This window comes from Alligator mississippiensis, chromosome 7, assembly GCF_030867095.1.
Source record: "Alligator mississippiensis isolate rAllMis1 chromosome 7, rAllMis1, whole genome shotgun sequence".
Taxonomy (NCBI): Eukaryota; Metazoa; Chordata; order Crocodylia; family Alligatoridae; genus Alligator; species Alligator mississippiensis.
This window is the reverse complement of record NC_081830.1, coordinates 27,426,476-27,433,070: the sequence shown is the minus strand read 5'-3', so window position 1 is coordinate 27,433,070 and position 6,595 is coordinate 27,426,476. Positions and strand designations below refer to the sequence as shown.

The following is a 6,595-nucleotide window of genomic DNA, read 5'->3' as shown; positions in this document are numbered from 1 at the left end:
TTTTTTTAGACCCCTGGATATCCAGGGGTCTGATTTTCTCCCCGCGCTGCAAACCTGCAGTGTGGGGAATGTTTTTTTCGCTCCCACATGTGCCTCTTGTCCCATCTCAAAGGGGTTTGAGATGGGGCAAGAGGCATGTGTGCCCTCATCTGGATGCACCAACAGAGAGGGAGCAACTGTCAGGGAATTTGGGCAATAGACAGAGCCCTCAGGATCAGTGTGAGATATCTAGGTTGGGTCGTGCCTGAGGGAGATTCTATCCCTTGGAGTGAGGATGATGTTGTTTTTAGTTATAAGGAATGGCTCATTGGCTTTGCTTGTGTGGCTGCCCAAGTGGAGCTGCCTCTGTGAACATGCCACTGTACTTTTTTTGGGTCTAGCAGTACCATACCCAGTGTGGCGTGTTAAGACCTGACCCTGGCATTTTTTTGCTGTTGTTGTTCTATAAGTGGTGGTTTGGTTTATGTGAGTAAAGCAGAGGGGGTGAATCCAGAATTGCCAGAGCAGGACATAGTCACTACCTACAACAGGGTGGAGATTGAGCAGGGCAGAGATAGAGTCCCAAAAGAGACAGAGACGGGGGGCCAAGTGCCCATAACCCTCGAGGGCAGGATCTGGATGGGGTCCCAAATTTGGAAAGGACAAAGCAAGGACTGGCACCCAGTAAGCTAAGGTTTCATGCAGTCAGCCTAAACAAAAGGGCATGAGAGAGGAGGAACAGATACTGAGGAGGCCAAGATCCCAACAAGGGAAAGTAAATTAAGATCAAGCAAGATAAATTCAGGTTTAACTGAGATACCTTTACTAAACAGTGTTTTGAAGTCTAGCTAAAACACTTACATGGGTTTTCTTAATGTGATATTTTCTACATTCAACGATGGGTACAAACCAGGATATTTTTAGAATAGAAGTCCCCGTCGTATGTCGTGTTTTTTTGTTTGTTTGTTTAAAATTCTGCCCGTGGCTGTTTTCACTTCTTTATTTTTTAAACTATAAACGATGGGGTTTAACATGGGGTTTAAGATGCTGTACTGGATAGAAAAAACTTGATCTAGGATCACTGAAGAAATGGAGCTGGGTTTCATATACTGAAAAAAAGCTGTTGTATAAAATAAACAAATCACAATGAGGTGGGAGCTGCAGGTAAAGAAGGCTTTATGTCTTCCCTCTGCAGAGCGTATCCTCAAGAGGGTGGAGATGATATGGATGTAGGAAACCAACATGAGGAGGAAAGTGCTGACACCAATGATCACAGCAGAAGAAAGAAGAGTTATTTTGCTGGTGAATGTCTCGGTACAGAATAGAGTTTGGAGTGGGGGAAGCTCACAGCTAAAATGACCAATTTCATTAAGCACACAAAAGTGCAATTGAAATACAGGAACCATATTTATAAGTGAATCTATAAAACTTATTGTCCAGGAAACACCCACTAGCTGCCTGCACACTTTTTTGTTCATAGTTCCCATATAATGTAAGGGGTTACAAATGGCAGTATAACAGTCATAAGCCATTAATGAGAGTATACATATTTCACAAGTACCTGAGAAAAGGATGAAGAACATCTGGGTAAAACAACCATTTACTGAAATAGTTTTATGCTTTGCTAATAAATTCACCAGCATCTTAGGGGCAGTGACTGAGGAATAGCAGATGTCAACAAAGGATAGATGAGACAGGACATGGGGGTATGAAGGTGAGAATCAGCTCTTATCACCAATATAATGATTGTGTTCCCTGCTAGGGTGATGAGGTATATCACCAAAAACACAAAGAACAGTACAATTTGGATCTGTGGGTCACTGGAAAGTCCCAAGAGAATAAATTCAGTCACAGTTGTTCTGTTTACCATTCCTAGGTAAGAAGAGCAAAAAAAATTGAGTTAATAAAAATTAAGGGCATTTCCAAAAGATAGATGTAAGTATAGACAGGCAGGACTACAAAGACTACATTAACCCTTCCAAGCCAGCTGATGGGCTTGAATAGCCAAACTGATTGAGAAGCATGTTTCCAGCTCAGAGAAAATGTTATGTTTTAGAAAGTTGGTTGGATGCAAGCAAGATTAATTTATCCCTGAAGTTACCAACCCCCACATGCTGACAAAGTGACAATAAACCAAGGTGGTTCACCCAGGTTTTCAACAACAAAGTCTCCAGGCTGTGGCAGAAAACCTAGACACTCTGAAAGACATGGCTTTGGCCAGGGTTCCCCAGGCTTCTTGACATTCTGATTTGATGCAGAGCTAAACCTCATTTAGAGCAAGACCTTTCAGAGATTTCATGATTGTGGCTTTATAGCAGGAAACATGGAAGACCTATTCTGGTGATGATCAAAACTGGGGCACCCTAGAATCTCTGGGAACCTGGACCATGAACAGTTCATCTGATGGCACTGTCTTCAAGTTAAGGGTGGGTAGACAGTTCTTGGGAAAAGACACAGGCCTTCAAATGCCTTCTGGGCCTTCTGCTTATCTCAGGTCAAGGAAGCACAGAAATATCAGTTTTCCCATACAGAGTCAATCTACCATGAATATCCATCAGACACTTGCCTCTGATTCAGCAATTAATAATAAACCCTGAGATGATTTACATGAGAAGTATTAGGAGCAATGAAAAAGGATTTTTCTCTGGAACTATTTTACCAAATATATGACAGCCAACTCCATGCCAGTTCACATATTCAGTTTCACACTCCAAGTAACTGAACAATATAGGGAAAATTGGTATCATTTTGGTATTTGCTGTCACTAACCAGATGTCAACCATTTGTCCCATGAGTTTTCACATATTCAGCCTCTTGTAAGCCATCAAAATGAAATATTTTGGAGACATTACCTATATAAACATTCCGTAAACACAACCCAATTGTTTCTACTCCAAAACCAGAGTAGCTGCAAAGGAGATGTGGGGGTGGGAAGGGGATGGTATGGAAGAAGATACATTGGAAGTCATGTCTCAATTAGTGTGGTTATTCTTAGATGACTTGTTAAACATGCTAGACCAAAGTTCAATGTCTTTTCTCTTTTACTTGGTGGTATCAGTAGATCTGGTTCACTATTTCACTAATGCAGTTGTACAACAGAACAACTGCCATGACTTAAGAGGAATTCTCAAACTACAGTAGGGGTGTCAAAGCAGAGATACAATGAACTTTGTATGAGAAGATCTGAGATTTTGAATATAAACAATAACACATCTAGCGTTTTTGGATATGCTTTATCACTGCATATTAAACATGTGAAACATTAACACCCATAGTTGTTCTCTTTTTCTGGAAGGGTATTATAGTATAAGATCTTCCAAATAGATAGTCCACTTTAGAAATGTCCAAGACTACTCATTTAAAGAAACTTCTCAGTCAGCACTTTCTAAAAATCAGTTTTCTAGAGCTTTCCCAAGGTGTACACTGAAAATTTGGAGCCCCCCCCCCCCCCAAATCCTACCCATCAGCAATATGTATTCTGTATACCCAATTGTGGCTTCTATTTGATCTGATTGCTGATGTGTTTTTTTTTTCTCTCAGACAAATCCAGGTAGCCCAGGGACTTCAAATTGGCTTTAATAGAAATGTGCTTATTGGTGCATAGGAGGAGGACGAATGAATGTTAAGTGACCCTTTTTTGGTTTTCACTGCATCCTTTTCTCTTCTAACCTTAGCAGACCTTGTTCTCTATGAACTAAAGTAACTTGGGTGCTTAAATAAGAAATAGTGTTTTCATGTGATTATTTCACATTTTCATAAGGGAACAGCTTTGACAGCCCAGATAATTGACCTAGATCTGCTCAGATAATTCCTTGTACACATTTGTTGACCTGTCATATTTCAGGCACCTATTTGCATGGATTCCGTTGCAGGATTTGAGCAATTTTGTTTCAAACCTGCATGTTGAAAATTTCCCTGATTCATCACTTTGACCATGTATCTGAAAAACCGTAATTTATGCAGCTGTTTCATCCCACCCTAGAAGACAAATTGCTAATTAAAACAACCACACAGTCTCCTTAATTTGTTATTCTCTTTCATTCCTATTTTCTGACTGTGCCTTTCATTGTGTCTTAGCTAGTTATATCAATCTTCACCAGAGCATCTATGTCTTTAGGTTAATCGCTAACGCCCTGCTATTATATTATACAGTTAACATTAATGTATTTTAAATTGTTAAGTAAAACCATGTAAATGTTTGCCTGAAGTTGGACAATAAAGCTAGCCAGTAAAGAACTAAGTAAACAAAAATATATGTTAAAATTCCTGTTTTGTATATGTTCTAACACAGATCATAACATACACATAAAAACACAGTGAGGTTTTGGCAGGTATGTAATGTTCAGTTGTCAAAAAAAGAAATCTTTTTCAAGGTTTGAATGTTTCTGTGCACCCAATCTAAAATTACAAACAGGTAAAACAAAAAGAACCAAAACAGAAAATAATAGAAGGATCAAACAAAAAACTCTAAAAAATTACAAACCTTGCCAGGAACAAATAAAGGGATTTGTCAGCCATAGCTATTTGTCAATTTTTTTGCAATCCACGGTTTCAAGTTCCCTCATAATAGAGACTTTTTTGGAACAAGGACTAAACTTTTCCTGACATTCAAGCAAGCAGTAAAATTTCTATCCCTTCTCTTGAATCTGTGCCACTATGCAGAACAGAACTGAAGGCTAAAAGGAAAAGGGAGTCTGACTCCATACAGGCAAAATATGTGGACTCACCTAGAGGGAAGGAATCTTTGTTTCAGGTGCATGCTCCACAGAGTTCTTCTGCGTTTTCCATACAACCATCAATCAGAAGACCAAAAGGCAGAGCAGCCCTGACCATTCAGTCCAGACCTGAGGAGACTCCCTCAGGAGCATGAATGCCTTAAAAGCCCAGGTGGCACTGTATGCTTTTCTGGGCTCCTAGATAAGGCTTCTACAGATTTGGTCATCCCAGTCCCAGAAATTCCATTTGTACACACATGGTCACAGTTTCTGTGGCATGTATCCCCATGCACATGAATGGCTACCCATGTAGCCAGAAGGAGATTGGGATTTGGGGGATATAGATTATCATGTATATAACTCAATCTAGGTATCCAGAAAAAAAGAATGTCACCCTACGCTTCAGCCTCATGACTTTGGTGGTTTGAGTGGTCTCCTGTGGGGTGTGAGTTTAAGCCCCTTCAGGAAGAAAAGGGTATTTAATAGTAGAGTCCTGTGTCCTGGGTAAGTGTGCTAAACAGTAAGTGACTGATTAAAAAGAAGGCATCAATAACAACTTCAGCCATGTATTAAAATAAGATTGTAGACACCACCACATTTTTTGAAAAACCCATCCTTTCTGTGTGTGTTTAACATGCTCTGAGAACACCTACTAGATCAGGCTTCTCTGGAGTCCAAGGCAGGAGAACACATAATTTTTTCCATCATGACTTGGTTTAGGTATAATCTGGGTGCATAGTTGCATCTAGCACAGAGGTTCACTCTAGGCACTTGGGAAACTATAAATTCAAATGTGAAAACACCGCTAAGGTCTAAGGATATTAAGGGTTAGAGAGAGTCTTTCATGATTACAAGTTTGGATGTAGGTACCTGCATTTCACTTTAATTCTGATTGAGGCACATCAGCTTGTTTATCGATCTGGCCCAAAGGACATAGGCCTGGGAGGAACCCAGGAATCATCATCATAAAATACAGCTGAGAGTATTTTGGACACACATCTTATATATTTCCTGTCTAATTCTCAGCCTATATGACTGTACTGACAGTTCATATAGTTTTTGTTTCATATAATGACACTATATTTTCATTTAGACAGCTCTTTTATCTCCCTTGTTTTTAACCCCTCCCACCAATATACATGGAGAAAGCCAGCCTTTTCTTGGTATAGACCTTTGTTCCCTAAATCTAAAAAAAAACAGATTATTTTAGACCATCCCCTCAGTCCTCCTGATTGTGGGTTTTTTTTGCATCTGTTCCAATATGAATTATTTTTTCTTCAAGATCAGTAGCCAGTATTGCATACTTTATTCCAGGTGAGGTCTTTCCAACACTTTATGTTACATTTTCATTCTAACATCACACACACACGTTTATAATATATATAAACTTTCACAACAACAAATACACTTATATATGTTCTTACACTACTCTCAACCAGACCCCCACCCACTATATTTTAAAATAAAACAAGAATACACTCACTGAACATCCGTACAGAACACGGTCATGTGATGTCTGTCCCTTAGCAGAGAGAGAGAACAGATTCTGATGCTTTCACTCAAGTTTTACACTGCTTTATGCAAGGAATGGGACTGCTGATGTTAAAGGGATTGTTTTAAAAGGAAAATAGTCAAGAGGAGAATGACTAGCATATAGTAAATTCAGTGGTTGTTTAATTTGTCTATCTTTATACTTCTTCCCCCAAATTCCTTTCTTCCTATCTCTCTCTCTCTCTCAGACAGGGAACACAAGAATACAAGCTACTCTCTACTCGGAAAAAAAATCTCAAGGTGATGGAGCATTGTTTGTTTCTAGATCCATATAAATACCTCCTTTTACTGCTCCTCCCCTCTAGGAGTCAGAGCCAATATTTTCCAGGCTGTGAGAATAAACGTGAATT

The 6,595-nt window shown here is 39.4% G+C and overlaps 1 pseudogene; it reads right to left on the bottom strand.

Moving 5' to 3' along the window:
- Window positions 1-899: 899 nt before the first annotated feature.
- LOC102560622 (olfactory receptor 5G9-like) lies at window positions 900-2,726 on the bottom strand (annotated as a pseudogene).
- Between the last annotated feature and the right edge of the window lie 3,869 nt (window positions 2,727-6,595).